Source organism: Tenrec ecaudatus, chromosome 5, assembly GCF_050624435.1.
Source record: "Tenrec ecaudatus isolate mTenEca1 chromosome 5, mTenEca1.hap1, whole genome shotgun sequence".
Classification (NCBI taxonomy): Eukaryota; Metazoa; Chordata; class Mammalia; order Afrosoricida; family Tenrecidae; genus Tenrec; species Tenrec ecaudatus.
Genome location: NC_134534.1, coordinates 41,877,633 through 41,896,193, shown reverse-complemented (window position 1 = coordinate 41,896,193; position 18,561 = coordinate 41,877,633). Strand labels below are relative to the sequence as shown.

Sequence of the window (18,561 nt, the reverse complement as noted above, 5' to 3'; positions counted from 1 at the left end):
AAGGAGCAGCTGGTGGTTTTGAACCTCCAACCTTGAGGTGAGCAGCCCAATATATAACCCACTATGCCACCAGGACAGTAGAAGTTTAAAGAAGTAAATTAGCATAGAGTTTTAACCTTATCAGTATATTGGGCTTGCAAAAAAATTGTTGTTGTAACTACCTAGAGGGATACTTTAGTAAAAAAATAGTAACTTTCTACGGAAATAGTGACAAAAATTTTATGGACAGCCCTTTTGGCGTCACCACCACCCAGTGCAGTCTGTACCCCCTGCGCCCCTTTAAGGATGACACTGAGCCTTACCTCATGCTCTCCATCTTTCCTCCCCACCTGGGACAGCTCCAGGACAGCCTCCACTCCTCCTTGCCATTCACTCACGTGCCCCTACTACCTTTACTCTCCCTCCCGCTGGTGAACCTTGCAATGATGGCATCACAAAGACCATGAAAGTCCCGTGGATTTTGCCAGAAGAGCGATACCATCCGTCTTAGCAGAAGCCCAGCCAGCGTGCTCCTGCGAAACAGGGATGCTGAGACTTCGTCTTACCTACGTTGGACATGTTGTCAGGAGAGACCTGCCCCCGGAGAAGGACATCATGCTTGGCAGAGTGGAGGCGCAGCCAAAGAGGAAGGCCCTGGACGAGATGGTTGGACACAGGGGCTGCAACCACGGACTCCAACATCAAAAGCATTGTGAGGATGGCTCAGGGCCCAGCAGGGGTCCGTGCTGTTGTACACGGGATGCTGCGAGTAGGGACCAGCTTGGTGGCACCTGACACCCACAACCCCTCGGTACCAGCCTCCCTCTTTCCTTGGAGACCATCCTCCAAGCAGTGCCAAACACGTCTGTCTGGTAACCTTCCAACCTTTCACCCAATGCCAAGGGCTTCCGCTGCTGCTCTGGAGAGACTGTCATGGTCTGTGTGCCCCCAGTCTGTGTGGGACTCCTGCCCTACACGTCAGGCCCCCACACACCTGTCTCTTCTTCTGTTCTTCCACAGCCATGCTTCATGCCTGCCATCACCCAGTTGTTATTACGCCAACTCCGACTCACGGCGACTCCGTCTGTCAGAGTAAAACTGACTTAATTTTTTTTAACTGACTTAATTTTAACATAAAGACACAAGATTTGGGAAGATCAGGCAAATTACCTGGGCAAATGTGTCAGGCTGAGATATGACATATATATATATATATATATATATATATATATATATGAAAGAACTTTGTGTCAAGAAGTACTTTGTGTATCAAGAAAGGATCCCAGCCTAGTCCAACTCAAGTTCACAGGTCTGATTCCAGCCAGAGCCCTCTTCGGACTCATGTAGCTGCAGTCTGATGAAGCAGAAAAGCGAAGCGGGAAGCAGGGAGATCCGAGGGCCGTGGGGTGGGTGCAGAGGTGTGTGGATGGAAGGTCACTGGGAACACGGCAGGGGCTGCCACTAGAGGCGGACACAGAATGCCAGCAAGGAGGGAGAGCCCTTGATGTGCCTCCAATAAAAGGACCACACTCCCAAAGCGGCAGCATAAGGCTGTGACCTGATTGAGGGGTTAGACTCCACCCCACACTTTCACACAGGTTCAAGTTGACATAAAATCCAACTGCCACAACGCCCCTGAGCTCAAGCTCCGGCTCTGATTCTATATAGTCTCTTCTTCCCTCCATACTCATACTCTTTCTATATTGTCTAAAGAGAGGGCTGGCATTTTCTGTAGAGGCTCCAGAGCCCTTTGTAGGTCTGCATATTAGCGAAATGAAACTAAATCTCTTGCCTCAGATGAATAGAGTTGAAAAACTATATGAGCAAGAAGTTATCATTGAAATTAAATGGTGGCAGGCATGTCCAAGGGATACTTCGGGGGGTTGATCCCTTTATGAATCTTGTGATAGACGGATGCGTGGAGATGGCAACGAGTGGACAAGAGAACTATGTTGGACTGGTGGTAGTAAGAAGCAATAGAATGATCATGTTAGAAGCCTTGGAGTGAGTATAAGCTATAGCGATGTTCAACAGTCTACATCAGTTGCTTCTACGCACCCCGATCTCCAAAGAACCTGCTTTATTGCAGTGTCAAAATGAGGCTATGTACATTTTTCATGTTCAATTTTTTAGTTAGATAAACTTTTAAAACTTAAATACTTTTATTGGGGGCTCTTACATCTATTATCACAATCCATCCATTCACCCAGTGTGTCAAGCACATTTACGCATATGCTGCCATCATCATTTTCAAAGCATTCTCTTCCCATTTGAGCCCGATATCAGCTCCCCATTTCTTCCCCCCCTCTCTCCCACCTGTCCTCCCTCAAGAACCCTTGATAAGTTATAGATTATTTTCATCATTCTCCATCGCCCCTTACCCACTTTTCCATTGTTCGTCCCCCTGGGAGGGGGTTATAGGTTGTAAATAAACTTTTGTAATAGTGTAAAAAAAAAGTTGAAATTCAAACTCGTGCTATCAAAATTAGAAGCCCATATTCTTGATCACCCTGGCTTCCCACCATCTGAAATTACTTGTCGCTGACTAGAGAGGGGGTAATGGAGAGAATATAAGATTCCCATCCAAGGTGAAAGCTTACCCTTTAATTCCCATTGCCCAGGCCACCGGTACAAGAGTGAAATCAGAGTGGTCTCTCCCCTGTGACCTTCTGCCCTCCTCACTGTGCAGAAAGAAGTGTGAGCAACAAAGAGAAAATAAGAGGCAAGGCCAGTGAAACTGGCTTGGGCCCTGAAGTCCAACTCAAGGACAAGGCAGTGAGTTCCGTGGTTAAATGGCCAGGGATTTCCACTTGTCTGAAGCAAAACACAATTCATAGGTCATATTTAAGACCAGAAACTTCAGGTTCACAAACTGGTAAATTTTTCTCGCACTGTATTCCATCTGGCAATAGCAAATGGAGTCTCTGATTTCTTTCATTTCTTCAGAGACCATAAAAAAGTATACATTTCCAAAATCAATATGTTTCCTTTGCTGCCATTGCACATGATAGATAAACATAAGCCCCTCTGCCCCACGATGGAAATTACACGGTACTTTGAGATTGCCCCAGAACGATGTGCCTAGCGATGTCTAAACTCATCCAGCACCTTCATGCTAAAGCACTCTGGTGTCCTGGGCCAGAACCCCTGGGGATGTGCACTCAGATGGTTCCTGGGAAACCTCGAGGACAGCTAAAGCCAGGCCTGAAGTTGATTAGAGTGACGTATTCCAGAAGAAATGTTTTACATGACCTTTCTGCAAGAGACTGTCATCACGCTTGGATGAGACCTGCAAGCTCACAGTAACCACGTCTGACGACAGGACCTGGTAGACCGGGCCGGGCAAGAGCCCACAATCATCCCAGTGGTATACCACCCAGTGATGGGCTCGCCCTTGGCAGCCAGGTGAGGAAAATGACCTCAAAGGCTGTCGCCCAGAGAACTTTGGTCACAGGGAAAGGCAAGAGACGTGGGGTCTGAGGAGGGCTCCCTCTGGAGGCTTACTTCCTCAGGGTCCTGGATCATGTCAGCCATTTATAAAGTGGATGGGGTGGGGAGAAACAAGTGGGGGGAAGGGGGATAGATACCTGTGTCTGTACTGCCTCCAGGTGGGCAGAGGGCCTTGCAGTATGACAACAAAGCCATCAAGCAGTGCTCCAACTAAAAGTCAAACTTGGGACGAGCTTACTGCTTATTTATTCATGTTTTCGTTTACATATGCAGCAAATACTGTTTTGAGGTATTGGAAGTACTCACCTAAAGACCCTGTTCTAAGAAGTGCACAGCCTGCTTGAGGGAGGGAGATGGTGAACAAAATCGCCACATAGATTTGTACTATCATGTGGTGGTCAGTCTCATAAATGAAAACAAGAAAACAGTTGCTAGCTCATCAATTCTGACTCATGGAGACCAGCTCACTGGTTAACTGCTGAGAACATTAGCTGTTTAGATCACCTTAAAACAAACAACAGGGGGAGGTGGGAGGGAGGGGGAAATGAGGAGCTGATCCCAAGGGCTCAAGTAGAAAGCAAATGTGTTGAGAACGATGATGGCAACAAATGTACGAAAATGCTTGACACAAAGGATGGATGTGTGGATTGTGATAAGAGTTGTACAAGCCTCCAATAAAATGATTCAATTATTAAACAACAACGACAAATTCACTGCCATTGAGTCCATTCTGACAGATAGAGACCCTATAGACAGAGTAGAATTGCCCTCTTTGGATTTCTAAGGCAGTAAATCTTTACAGGAACGGAAAGCCCTATCTTTCTCACACAAAGCAGCAGGTATCTTTGAACCATCAACCTGGTGGTGAGCAGCCAAATGTGTTACGCACTACACCCCCAGGGCTCCCTTGGCATCACCCCAGAGCTCCCAATTAAAACAAACCAACAGAAACTAGAGTAAGGAGTTAGAGAGTGCTGGGGTCTTCGCTTTGAGGGCATTTGTTTTGAGCAGAGACCTGAACCACGTGGATGAGAGCACCATTGTCGTCGTTGCTGGTTCCCACCCAGTCAGCTCCGACTCAGCATCACAGAAGGAAAATTGCCCGGCCCTGTGCCATCCTCGACATTGTTCCTCAGCTTGAGCTCATGGTGGCAGCCACGGTGTGAATCCATCTCCTTGAGGCCCTTCCTCTTTTTCACTGCCCCTCTACTTTCCCATTACCATACATGTCCTTCTCCAGGGACTCGTCTCTCCTGATAACCTGTCCGAAGTATGTAAGATGAAGTCTCGCCATCCTTGCCTCTAAAAAGCACTCTGGCCATACTTCTTGCAAGATAGATTGGCTTGTATTTTTAGCAATCCATGACGCTTTCAATATTCTTTGCCAGCACCAGAATTCAAAGGCATCGATTCTTCTTCTATCTTCCTTAATCGATATCCAAGTTTCACATGCACCTGAGTCAATTGAAAATACCATGAGTCAGGTACACCCTAGTCCTCAAAGTAACATCTTTGTTTTTTAATATTCCAAGGAGGTCGTGTGCAGCAGACTTGCCAGATGCAGCATGTCTTTGATCTCTTGTTGCTGCTTTCTTGATGTACCACTCAATACAAAGAAGACCACCCTCCTCACACTGACAAACAGGTAACATCATGGAGCTGTCAAAGACTTTGTCTTGCTTGGATCCACAATCAATGTTCATGGAAGCAGTAGTCAAGAGTGAGCGATGCTCTTGAATAAAGAACTTTCTAAGCAGAGGTGGGGATGTATTCAGTTCCTGTAGGGACTGCTAGAAATCTGAAGGGAAATCACTACTATCAAGAACCAACTGGGCTAGCTCAGGAAATCTGGGTCACTTGGATGCCACATCCAAGCTCCAGTCACGACATCTCACTAGACCATTAAGGCCACGTCACTATATTGTCCACAGGTTATATCTTGATGACTGGCTGTCACTTGAAACTAGGTAGTGGTTGTGATCAATCTGTGGACTTACACCATCAGAATGTGATATTTTAATACTGCAAAGCTAAGAGTTAGAATCAACTTGAAGCCCATTGCTGTCTACTTTACTGCAAGGTACAGTAGACCTGACCCTCTAAAATTTCTAAGGCTATAAGCCATTACACAAACAGATCACCACCATCTTCTGTGGAGCCTCTGGTGATACCAATGTGCCAACCTACCAATTAACAGTTGAGAGCCTATCTATGTAGATGATGTTTGTACTCTATGCACATAAAGAGTAAATAATCTTTTATTTCAATGCGGGGTTGAAACAACTAAATTAAATGTCTCATTTAAACGTTAAGTTCAAATTAAAGTGGTATTACATTTGACTTAACTTTATGACTACATTTATTGAGTAACTTTCAGGATCATTTATTTACTTAAATGAAGTATATGTATCAAATTACATATGCAAATCTGTAACACATATAAATACTTGATAATAATAGTAATGTAATCAAAACTTTAAAAAAATTATTGAAGTCTCTCATTTTTCCAGCAAAATAAGCACATTTGACAAGTTAATTTCTTCAAAATCCTTTTTTCGTGAGCTTAACTTTGAATTTTAACTTTATAGGTAAAAATGATTTTTATCTTCACTAGCTTCTAATTATTTGATATTTCAGGTTTGGCTGGTTGTTTTTTTCCATAATTAAGGGGGTTTATTAGGAAACCAATAGGTTATCACAAGTCAGGATCAGCAAACAGTAAGGATACAGTCATTGGTCGCCTCAGCCAGCAGTCAAATCTCTCTCTGGTTTTTAGCCTCTCTACCACATGGACTCTTGGCCTTTGCCTCCCTGGGCCAGGAAGGCAGCCAGCCTGTCCCTCTAGCCCACAGTTCCTTAGTCTTGGCTATATGTGGAGAAGGTACCCCATAGTTTTGGCGTTGCTCTTCTGAGCCTCCGTGACTGCTCTCAGAGGCCTCCACCACGTTAGACAGAGCCTGCCTGTGCTCTTCCAAGGTCCTCAGGTTCCTCTTTTCTCTCCCACGTCTGATATTGCAGGTATTCTTGTTTGGTTTTGTTTGCTGCACTCGACCTGATTATGGGCTGAATAACTTGTATAGAATTAGATAGTGAATTGTCAATGATTAACCATTTATTTCCCAACACCCAGGCCACACACGAAAACGCTGAGGCTCAAATCCAAAAACAACAGCCACAAAACAGAGAGTGGCAGTCAACTGGCCATTCCCATCATTTGACGTCAAGTTCACTAAACCAGTTGAGAAAGGTCTTCCACCACAGTCATCCGTTCACTGTGATTTTGTAACACTGATTTTTTAAAAAAAATAAATCATTTTATTGGGGGGTTGTACAACTCATCACAATCCATACATCCATACATTGTGTCAAGCATATTTGTACATTTGTTGCCATCATCATTTTCAAAACATTTTCTTACTACTTGGTATCCTCATTTTCCCCTCCCCCCTCTTCCCTCTTGATAATTTGTAAATTATTATCTTTCCATGTCTTGCACTATCTTATGTCTCCCTTTCCTGAGAAGGGGTGATAGGTAGGTCATTGTGATCAGTTCCCCCTTTCTCTCCCACCTTCTCCTCCCCCTCCTGGTATGGCTACTCTCAATATTCTTCCCGAGGAGTTTATCTGTCCTGGATTCCCTGTGTTTCCAGCTCTTATCTGCACCCATGTACATGCTCTGGTCTAGCCGGATTTGTAAGGTAGAATTAGGGTCATGATAGTGGGGGGAGGAAGCATTAAATACCCAGAGGAAAGCTGTATGTTTCATCGGTGCTACCCTGCACCCTGACTGGCTCATCTTCTCCTCGCGACCCTTCTGTAAGGGGATGTCCAGTTGCCTACAGATGGGCTTTGGGCTTCCACTCTGCACTACTCCCACCCCACCCACCCACTCACATTGACATGATTTTTTGCTCTGGCTCTTTGATGCCTGATACCTGATCCTATTGACACCTCATAATCACACAGGCTGGTGTGCTTCTTCCATGTAGGCTTTGTTGCTTCTCAGCTAGATGGCCGCTTGTTTACCTTCAAGCCTTTAAGACCCTACATGCTTTATCTTTTGATAGCCAGGCACCATAAGCTTTCTTCACCACATTTGCTTAGGCACCCATTTGGGTAGCACTGATCTTGCACACATTTCATGTGTCATCCATGAACTCCATGTCAGTGTGGTTTGGGTGATACCCAAGAAAACACAGAGAGAAATGAAATAGCCAGGGATGAGATTTTGGCAGGTTCCATGGAGCTTTTGGAGTGCTGTTGTACCCCCCAAGAGGTAGAGAATGCATATTCTAGTCCATGAACCGCTCACCTGAAAATGTCCTTTTCATCTTGCTATCCCTGACTCTTGCTTTCTTCAAGCCAATATTTTTCTATACCTCCTCTTCCCTGCTTGGAGATCCTAGGCAGCACAAACGTTTAAATGATAGGCAGTTAGCGACACAGCTGGCGGGATATGTCTGCCTCCCCTTCACCCAGGATCTGTAAAGGGATTCTGGACATAAGCCAGACTTTCCACTATGTAGGACTAGCCATGTTGTAACCTATAGCTTTGTGAGCAAAAGCAGCCCCTGCCTCAGTGGACACCTGGAAGTGGAGAGGTTTGTGGATATGTGGCAAAGTAAAATTACTTAGTGTGGCTCTTCTGTGCACAGTCTTTGCCACTCCCACGAAATGAGTGAGTAGGAGCACACAGATAGAGCACGGAGGACTCTGACTTGGGGCTCGGTCAGTTTGCCCATACTGCTGTGTGTAAAGTGAGACTTTTCAGAAGCAGGAAGAGAGACTCTCATTACCACCAAGAATGAGCGGCCAGGAGAGTGGGGAAGTGGACGCGGTGTTGGCAGCCTAGGACTTGGGGGTGCGCTTCCAGCTTTAGAACAAGTAAAACAGAATGTCTTTAGGCAGGAGGCTGGCTTGGAGAGTGGGGCGCCCTTTGGACATTTACTAGCACTAAAGGAGCTGTGTAACACCGACCTGAGCAGAACAGAGGCCACGGGACCACAAAGCTGAGAGAGACACGTGCCTTTCGGTGTGGTTGAAAAGAGGGACTGCCACCAAAGAATTGCATCCTTCATGTTTTCTGATCATGATTTGTTACAACCTACTAACTTTCCTGCAGCCCCCAATATTTGTGTGTATTGTTTGTGAGTTCTGTGGGGCCATTGTCGCAGATGGTCAAACCCAGCAGAGAAGTGAGCCCCCTGGTTGGTGTCAAAATAGGGTAAAGAAGGTTCCAGGTAGAGGCATGTCTGACCTCTGCCTCATAGAACTGAAGCCTGGGCTGATGTAGAGCTGGATGCTCCTTCCTCCTTGTCCAGCCAGAGGAGACCAGACATGGCCTTCAAGCCATTTCCCAAATGAATAAACCCCCAAACCAGCTGTCATCGTGTTGACCTGATTCATGACGCCCCCATGGGTGTCAGAGACTGGCTCTGCTTTGGGTTGTCACTGGCTGACCTTTCTTCCAAGGCATGTCTGGATGAACTCAAACGACTAACCTTTTGATTAGCTGTCCAGGGTGATCATGTGCTGTTATTGTTCTTAGGTGCCGTAGGATCAATTCCAAATCACAGTGACCTTCTTGTAACCGTCTGAAGCACTGCCCAGTGCTGCGCCCTCATCATAACTGGTGTTATATTTGAGCCCAGTTTTGCAGCAACTATGTTACTTTGTATCCTTGACAGTCTTCCTCTTTTCTTTTCTTTCTTTTTTTTTTTTTTTACTGACCTTCTGCTTTACCAAGCACGTCATCTTCCTCCAGAGACTGGTCTCTCCTGATATTATGTCCAAAGCTTACGAGATGAAGTCTCACCATTCTTGAATCTTTTTCTTTTTGGACTCACATAGTTTATTATATTCAATAGATACACAGGGGTCTTCAAAAGTTAATAGAAAAATTCATTATCTTTGAATTCCATCTTTTGCTTTTTATCAAATACTTTTATTGGGGCTCTTACATCTCTTATCACAATCCATACATTCATCCCGTGTGTCAAGCACATTTGAACATATGCTGCCTTCATGATTTTCAAAGCATTTTCTTTCTACTTGGGCCCTTGATATCAACTCCTCATTTCCCCCTCCCTCCCTCATGAACCCTTAATAAGTTATAGATTATTATTTTCATATCTTACATCATCCTCTGCGCCCTCATTCTTGATTCTAAGGAGCATTCTGGATGTACTTCTTCCCAGACAGATTCGTTTGCTCTTCTGGCAGTGCTTGGTATCTTTTCTTCTCCAGCCCTAGACTTCAAAATGCACTCATTCTTCTGCTGTCTTCCTTATTCGTTGCTCGGCTTTTACCTGCATATGAGGTCATCCAAAAATACCTCGGATGCAGTTCAGTCCTCAAAGTGACATCCTTGCTCTTCCGAATTTTAAAGAGATCTTGTACCACAGACTTGTCCAATGCATTGTTTGAGTCCCTGATGGATGCTTCCATGAGTGTTGATTGTGGATTCAAGTACAATGAAATCCTCGCCAACTTCAGTGTTTTAGCTGTTTGTCATGTTGTGGACTGGTCCCGTGGTGAGGATTTTGGTTTTCTTTACACTGAGTTGGAATTCATGCTGAAGGCTGCAGTCCTTGATCTCTAACAAATACTTCAAGCCTTCCTCACTTTCACTGAGCAAGGTTGTGTGAGTTACACATCACAGCTTGTAAATAAGTCTTCCCCCATCCTGATGCCACATTCTTCTTCAGACAGCCCAGGTTCTTGGCTTCTTAGCTCAGGCGACAGATTGAATAAATATGGTGAAAGGACACTACTCTGATGCACCCACCTTTCCTGATTTAAACCACAAAGCACCCCCTTGTTTTATCTCAATTATCTCCTGGTTTATTTACAGGTTCTACATGAGCACTTGAAGGTCACGACCCATTTGGGGGTCGAACTACCCTTTCACAGGGGCCATCCGATGCATACAAGTAGCAAAATGACCGTGATGAAGTAGCAACAAAATAATGTTATGGTCGGGGGTCACCACAAATGAGGAACTGTATGAAAGGGTCGCGGCATTGGGAAGGTTGAGAACCACTGCTCCGTAGGGTCCCTAGACTCAGTGGCAATGGGTTGGGCTTATGTTGTTGGCTTCCTTTGTAGTTGTAACTTAGCCGGTACACTAACACCATGCCTAATGCAAGACTTTCTCATAGTACCTCAATGTGTTTGTGCTTGTATTCCTGGGAGTAAAAAAAAAGGAGCTCAGTAGGGCGGGAGTTTCTCTGAGACCATAACTTTCAAGGAGAATAAGATGAGCCAGTCATGCCTTTGTCAGTCTCAAGACTAGGCATGGGGCCATTGTAGGGAACCATGGAAGTGACACCTTCTCAGTCAATCAATAAGCATGTCACATGTGAGTCTAAGCAATCTTAACAGGAACCAAGCACCAGTTAGGACACGTGCTCAAGAACTTCATGTGTGCTGTTCATGAGGGCTCCTTGAGTCTCACCATGAAACGAGTGATTTAATCTTCTACTGTCCCAACAATCCTTTGCTAAGCAGCCATGACTGTAAGGAACACCCTCTTGATGGGGACAAAACTCCCCGATGATTGAGCACAGAAGACCTCTTGCAGGAGCATCTCCAGACAGGTGTCTGCCGCTCCATCTCCTTCCCGTCTCTGCCTTTGCTGCCCCAGACATCTCCAACAGCCAGTCATCCTTCCCCCTGCCCCATGGTCCCCTTTCTTACCTTTGAACCTTTGCTCTTGCTGCCCTCCCTTTGCCCTGAATTTCTTCTCCTAGTCTGGTCCCTCCCCTTCTGCCTAGCCAGCCCCAATTCCTATTCATATCTTAGGACCCAGTTTGGACACCACCTCCTTTTAGTAGCCTTCTTGGGGTTCCTCTCAGGTTGGTAGACACACGCTCTCTCACTTATGTTTCCACACATTTCTCAATCACCACACTTCCACCTTCCACTGAATTTCTCAAAGACAAAATGAAGACATATGTATCTTTGCATCTAGTGCCTAGATCAACGGGGTTATAAGAAGGGAAGAGGTGAGGGAGGGAGAGGAAGAGATTCCAATGGTGGGTGAATTATCAGCAGGATGGGAGTGGTTCCCAAATTGGGGGACACTGACCCCGGAAGGAAAAACTGAATTGTCGGGGACATGTCGGAACAGTCAAGGACACAGGTGGAAAGGATGTCATTACAACAGAGACATCAGGTAGGTGGGTGTGACCGGAAGGAACACAGAGAGTTGTCCGCCCATCACATGGGAACAGGCAACGGTAGGAGCCACCAGATTCTTTAAGTTCACATGTAGACACTGCTAGGTGTTTTTGCCTCATTTCTTAAGTGATTCTTACAGCATGAGCCAACTTCGCATGGCTGGGCCAACTTTGCATAGTACGCATACTTTGTAGGAATGAATATTTAGGCTCAGATAGTTGGACAAATACACAACTCAGAGATTTTCCTCCCCACAAAAATGATCAAACTGAAAGGCAAGTCAAATTCAGGACTAATGGGATTTGCTGAATTTTCATTTCTCTACCTGGCCCAGGGTTGCAGAAATGCAGGACTAGTGGGAGAGTGATGAGCTGTCTATTTAGGTGTTTAAAAAGCAGTTGCATAAAATCATCATCAAGTATCATTTTCATAGGGCCTCAATTCACTCTCCCCCAAGTAATTCTAGAGTTAGGAAGGATTCCAAGGAATTCCTGCAGAGCTATAGCGGGACCAAATCTGGCCCATTGTGAATATAAAATGGCAATTTTATTTAAACAGTCGCAGCTCTCTGCATCCCTTCTGACTGGCTCTGACACTGCTTCTTGTCTATATACTTTGGACACATTTTCACTTTGCTCTAAAAAGAGTCTTACGGCTAAATCTTCTTCCTCTTGACACCTCTCTATTCTAGTGGGTCCTGGGCTGGGACAATGGAATCACTTTGCTTGGTGATCTAGTCATGAATTTTATAGGGAGGGATATCGCTGATAATCTCCAACATATGTCGCTAACACTAACACTACCATCGACAGTGTGAGTATGGATTGACTAGAGAAACAAATCCAGAGACACTCATATGTGTATAAAAAGGGGCTCTGTATCAAAAGTAATTGTATATTAAGAAAACGTCCCACCCCAGTCTAGATCAAGTCCATAAGTCTGATATTAGCTCATATGTCCCACACCAATCTATAATTTCCTTTTCAGGCTCATGCAACACATGCAATGATGCCTAATGCAGGAAGCTCACAGGCCGGTGGGTGGAAAGTCTGGTGGATCCAGCGGTGGTGGAAGCATCTCCAGGACTCTGGCTGTCATTAACGTGACTCCATGTGCCTTGTCAACAGGAAGGTGAGGCAGAAAGAGTATGTGTCCTACCTCCAGAGAGGAAGACAGGAGTTCCCAGAATCCTCAGCGAAGGCCATGCCCACCCAGAGGCATCATTAGCTATGACCTGATTGACAGACTAGACTCCACCCCTTCGCTCAAGTTGGCAGGAGATTATGTAACTGCCACATTGACCCTCTTGAGCAACCTGCTCCATCATGTTCTTAGCTGTCAGATGGATGAGCCCCAGTGTCTCAGCCGCACAGGTTCTGCTGTGTCTCTTCCCGGCTTCTTTGCCCACAGTGAGTAATGCCTTTTACCAGTCAAGTGAACAAGCCTGACTTCAGGTGTCGTCCCACCTGTGTCACTTTCTCTGGCAAACATGAGCTTACTAAAAAGGTAGGTGACCTGGAAAACCTTCAGTCACTTTTCTAGATAGAGGGCCTTGATGTACAGTGATTCCGCATGTGGCGTCTAACCCACTTTCAGCTGCGGCGGACTAGTTCTGCAACCTTCCCCACAAACAAAACGATCCCCCAGATTCCCGCCAAGCCATCAGCCGGGCTCTCTTCCCTTCTCCCACCAAATTTCTTGAAAGAGAAACTTTTGTCTGCTGCCTACATTTGCAGCCCAGGTTCTTCCTGCTCACTCCATCTTCAATCTCTCTCTTTCTGTGGAGCCGACCATATTACCTTTCTGGTCAAAGAGCTTTTCTGGCTTCTCGGGAGCCACCATATCAAGTTCACACGGCTTCACTTGAACCGTGATCATTTCTACCTCCTCGGTGAGGTGCAGGGCGCTAGTGAAAACGACTAAGCCTTATAGAAAGCCTCATCGTTGCCGTGGAGTAGGCGAAGTGCTTTGTCTTTGCAACAGCACTGGAGGTGACTCTGGTTAGTCGAGTTTATAGATGGGAAATTGAAACCCAAAGAGATTTCATGACTCGACAGAAGCCAGCCATATCAGGGTGGAGCCGGAACTCAGTACTCACTGGGTGCTCGCCTTGCCTACTGCTTCTACAACCTTCCGGGAAGACCCATCGAAGGCTTGCCCTCCTCACTCTTTGCATCCCCTTAGTGAGATGGCCCGGTGCGAGAGCATGTGCTAGCTAACCTGGAACGACAGCCTTTAATATTCCTTTATACTCTTCCGTGCGGCCTGGGGCCTCCAGGCCAACCTCCCGGCCAGACTCCAAAATCCAAGAGAATCCAACTTCAATGGAAATGTTTCTGCTAAAACTTACAAACTCAGCAACTATAAAAACACCACGGGTGGCAATTATAAACAGCAGTACACGTTTGTGGCACATGCAGATGAAACCACGTCTGTGAAGCGTCTTCCCAACTGAGGAATAATGGCGGCTTGGACAGGGGTGCGTTTACAGGTCCCGAAGTCTATTGGCATAGAGTTTAAGCCTGGCAGGTATAGTGATGCATGTAACCTGGGCTCAGGAAAGATGTGTTTGTACTGCAGGGACAGCTCTATTAGAAACCATCGATTTCTGCTGAAACACAGCACAAGCGTTTTAGGGAGAGTCATTTTGGTGTCTGCCCCTCTGATAGGGTCACGCAGTGTGGTCTGACGCCACTGCTCAGAGTGAGCCCCTAGGACGGAGGGCCAGGCTGACACCAGAAGCAGTCGGCCACACCTTTCTCCAGCGGAGTAGCTGGTGGGTCCCACCACCAACCTCTCACTGGCTGAGTCCGACTCCACAGCAATGTGTTGGGTTTCGTTTGTAGCTGCGTCTGTCAAATGGGCCAGTATCATTGCCATCTCTCTAGCGCCCGCCTACATGCCGGTCTCATTCCTGAGCAGACTCGGCAAAGCACCACGCTCGTTAGCCGCATGGCAGAGTGCTCTTGTGGGGGTTTGCAAAGCCTCTGTCACCATCTGTTCTGACCCCCCATCTTCTCCAGTCACCCTTCACCTCCCCTCTCTCTTCTGCTCCAGCTGCCCCCGCTGCCCACCCATTCCTCCTGCCCATCTCTGACGCTCTGCACTTGCTGCCACCTCCTTTCCCCAGAGCCTCAGTGCAGCGCCTGCCCTTCCTTTGGGTTCCTTCTCCTTAACACCCATGGGACACAGCAACCCCTCCTTGTTCTTCTTTCACCCCTTCCCTCCTTTATTTCTTTTCATAATATTAACCACTACCTCTTCTCGCCTAGTCGTTTCTTTATCTGGCCATGGTCATGTCCAGCAAAATGTAAGCTCCTCATGGGCAGGGATTTGGCTCACTTTAGAGCCATGCCTGGCTCAGAAGAAGCATCTCCATATCTATCTGGGTCTTGACTTCTATCTATATCATCTGTCAAATGCATAGCTGGATGGACCCTGCAGCACGGTGAGACCCCAAGAACTAGGGCTGTGTCTTACTTATCTCTGAACCCCAGCATCACGTACATGGTGGACGCAGGAGCTGGTGGACTGAATGAGGATACAAATTACTGGTCATGTAGTGGGTAATGGGTTGGAGAGAGATGAGGCGTTCCACTCCCACAAAGATTTATAGCCTCGGAAACCCACAGGGGCAGTTCTACCCTGCCCTGTAGGGTTGCTATGAGTCAGAATCCACTCTGTGGCAGTATGTTTTTTTTGTGTGTTTTGCAGTAAATGCAGTTGTTGATTGTCACTAAGCCCATTCCAACTCAGGGCAGCCCCACGTGTCACAGAGTAGAACTACCCCATAGGACTTCCTTGGATATAATCTTCATGATAGCAGATCACCAGGCCTTTTCTTCTGCGGCACTGTTGGGTGAGTTCAAATCCCCAAGCTTTAGTGGAGGTCACCCAATCATGACCTTGCAGTGATTGCAACTGACCTTGAAAGGGTACCCCCTGACAAGCGCTCGGCCACATTCCCTATGGTTTCATCTGAACAGCTTTACAAAGGCTCTGTCATTTCCCCCACTTAGGAGCAAGGGCGATTCTCACTTGACGGCAGCAGCTGGAATTCCAACCCCATTCCGACACCAGTGTGCGTGCTCACTCTGGCCTCCCTGCCTCTCAAGAGCTCCGCTCAGTCATGCACAGCGAGCCTCCTTGACTCGCATCCAGTCCCACAATTACAAAGAAAAGCAAAGTAGGAAGTTCCTAGAATGTGTCCTAAGGAAGTTCCGCTGTTTTAGTTTCTCTGGTTCTTAAGGGAAAATGTATTTCCCCGTAGGCCAATGTTATTTATTTCCAGGTTCACGGTCAAGAGGACACGGAAGAGGAAGTGATTGTGATAATAAACAGGACAGTCCCGGAAATAACGGTAGACGGAAAGTGCGGGTTAAAGAACCGTGATTGTGAGGTTCAAGGCACTGTTGTCCTTTCTATTTGCCGCTCCTTCAGCCTACTTTCTCCCTCTCTCGCTCTCTCACAAAGGGATGTGTGAAGGTTCTCCAGCCCTCAATAAAAGATGGCCTTCCTCAGAGGGGCCTTGTCCGGGCTGTGCTTTTCTGGCTCGTGGGACCAGCACGCCCAGAGGGGAGCTCTGATCTCAGCTGTCTTCGTGGAAGCCTACGTAGGGCCTGAGGATATTTGGCAGAAGGAATGAAAGTTTGGGCTAGCTTTGTAATAAAGGGAATGATTTTGAAATATTTTGAATTTTTGCAAGTCTGGAGTGGGTTCCATTGCCAGATTACGCCATCCTCCCGGTGCTTGTGTCCACGCGCTCCGAGTCACCTCAGGACATGTCAGGCGATAGCACCGTGGGTGTGGCCATGGAGACACAGATGCTCACGGGCCATTGCGCTGATCCACGCAGGTCGCATAGAGTGGTGGTCCTACCAATGACAGGGAAACAAAATGAAGACTTGTCGGAGAGCTCTGAAAACTGTCTCTGTGCTCTGGTCGTTCCGACATAGGCTGGCCCTGAAGGACAGGCCAGAGGACTCCACAGGCTGCCCTTCTGACTGGAGCAGATCTCCAGGCCTTTCGACCACGGAGTCACTGGCATGAACCAGCCGCCGACCCAGCAGCTCGCAGCCAAGCCCTTTCCCACTGAGCCACCAGTTTTTCTCCGCTCTTCTTTACTTTCTGCTACATTTCCAGAGAGGTCTCCACGCCTCTTCCGGTGGCTGCTTCCATGACTTGGAATCCTCATTCACAAACACCAGTAGAGAAAGCTGTGCTCCGAGGACTCTCGATTTACATCTCCATGCTCACATGGCCTCCACACCCCAGGTCAGGCTCCCCAGTATCTCCACTGGGTATAGGATCGGTCAAAGGCCAAGCCAAGCAGCTGACGGGCCTGCAGCTAAGCCAAGCACCCCAGCTCCCACGGCCATCTTCCCCGTCTTGGTAACAGCTACTCTCCTTGGCCAATGGTTCTTGGCCTCCCTCTTCTCACATCACGCGTCTGGTCTACCAGAGCTAGCTAGACCTTCGTGTGTGCGGAATCGAATCCTTTCTCTCCACTGGCCCTGCTCCTACCCCGCCCCCTCCCACACCCCCGTCTTGCTCCACTCGAAATACAGCGATTGTCTTGAACGCTCTCTCTGCTCCTGCTCCTTGTGCCCCAGCCCCCTGCATGGGTGTCAAAGCGATGTTTGTTTCTTAACCAAAGTTAAATCATGTTGTTCTGCCGTCCCAAACGCTCCAGTGGCTCCATATCTCCTCTGAAAATAAGCCACGTTCCTTAAGGAGACTCAGCAATATCTTTCCCTTTCACCTAGCTGTCTTCGCCTCCGCCCCTTCCCCCGTTCTCTGTTCTGCACTGCCTGTTCACCTCCTCCTTGTGCCGTATGAGAAACCGCGTCTCCCTCGCAGGTGCGCCAGAACTACAACCAGGACTCGGAGGCCGCCATCAACCTCCAGATCAACCTGGAGCTCTACGCCTCCTACGTCTACCTGTCCATGTCTTACTACTTCGACCGGCATGACGTGGCTCTGAAGAACTTTGCCAAATACTTTCTGCACCAGTCTCACGAGGAGTGAGAGCACGCCGAGAAACTGATGAAGCTGCAGAACCAACGAGGGGGCCGGATCTTCCTCCAGGATATCAAGAAAGCAGACCGTGACGACTGGAAGAGTGGGCTCAAGGCCATGGAGTGTGCGCTGCACCTGGAGAAGAACGTCAACCAGTCCCTGCTGGATCTTCACCAACTGGCCACGGAAAAGAATGACCCCCATCTCTGTGACTTCATCGAGACACATTACCTGGATGAGCAGGTGAAATCCATCAAACAGCTGGGCAACTACGTCACCAACCTGCGCAAGATGGGGGCCCCAGATTCCGGCCTGGCCTGAGCACCTCTTCGACAAGCATACCCTGGGAGACAGTGATGAGAGAGCTAAGCGGCAGTCCGGCCTTCCCCAAGTCACCAAGGCAGAGCATGCATGTTGGGTAGACCTGTCCCTTTTTTAGAAATTGTACCCAAGCATCCACTTCCATTCTTCCATTTGTACCTTTCCTTCAGATAAAGTCTAAAGTTATTTGATACCCAGCTGTTGTCTCAGAGATCTTGGCGGGGAGGAGTCAGAGAGCCGCCCCGGGCCCAGGCGGTCAAATTTTTTAAGCGCCCCAGTTCCACTGCAAAATCCTACTTAATAAAATGGATCTTAAGCAGAAAAAAAAAAGAGAGAGAGAGAGAAACCAAATTCATCCCTGTCACAGGACATTTGCACTGGCCAGTTCCCTTGCTGGGAGGTTGGCTCCCTCTCTTCCCTCAAATCTTTAATTCAAAGTTGCATTCTCAAGTAACAGAACCATGCCAGCAGCAGACCTGAGGGAGCGTGAGGCAGAGCTTCGGACTTCCCAATCCTCACAGCAAGGACAACTGAGGGCCCTTGAGAAGGCAGCTGGGTAGGGGAGAATGACGAGGTGAGCCTCTAGGAACTTAATTGGGGGAGTTAAGTTTG

At 47.4% G+C, this 18,561-nt stretch overlaps 2 pseudogenes; both read left to right on the top strand.

The window, feature by feature from the left end:
• The first annotated feature begins 1,798 nt into the window (after positions 1-1,798).
• LOC142448701 (small nuclear ribonucleoprotein G pseudogene) lies at positions 1,799-1,987 on the top strand (annotated as a pseudogene).
• A 10,965-nt stretch (positions 1,988-12,952) lies between these two features.
• On the top strand, positions 12,953-18,067 carry LOC142449073 (ferritin heavy chain pseudogene; annotated as a pseudogene).
• Positions 18,068-18,561: the final 494 nt, after the last annotated feature.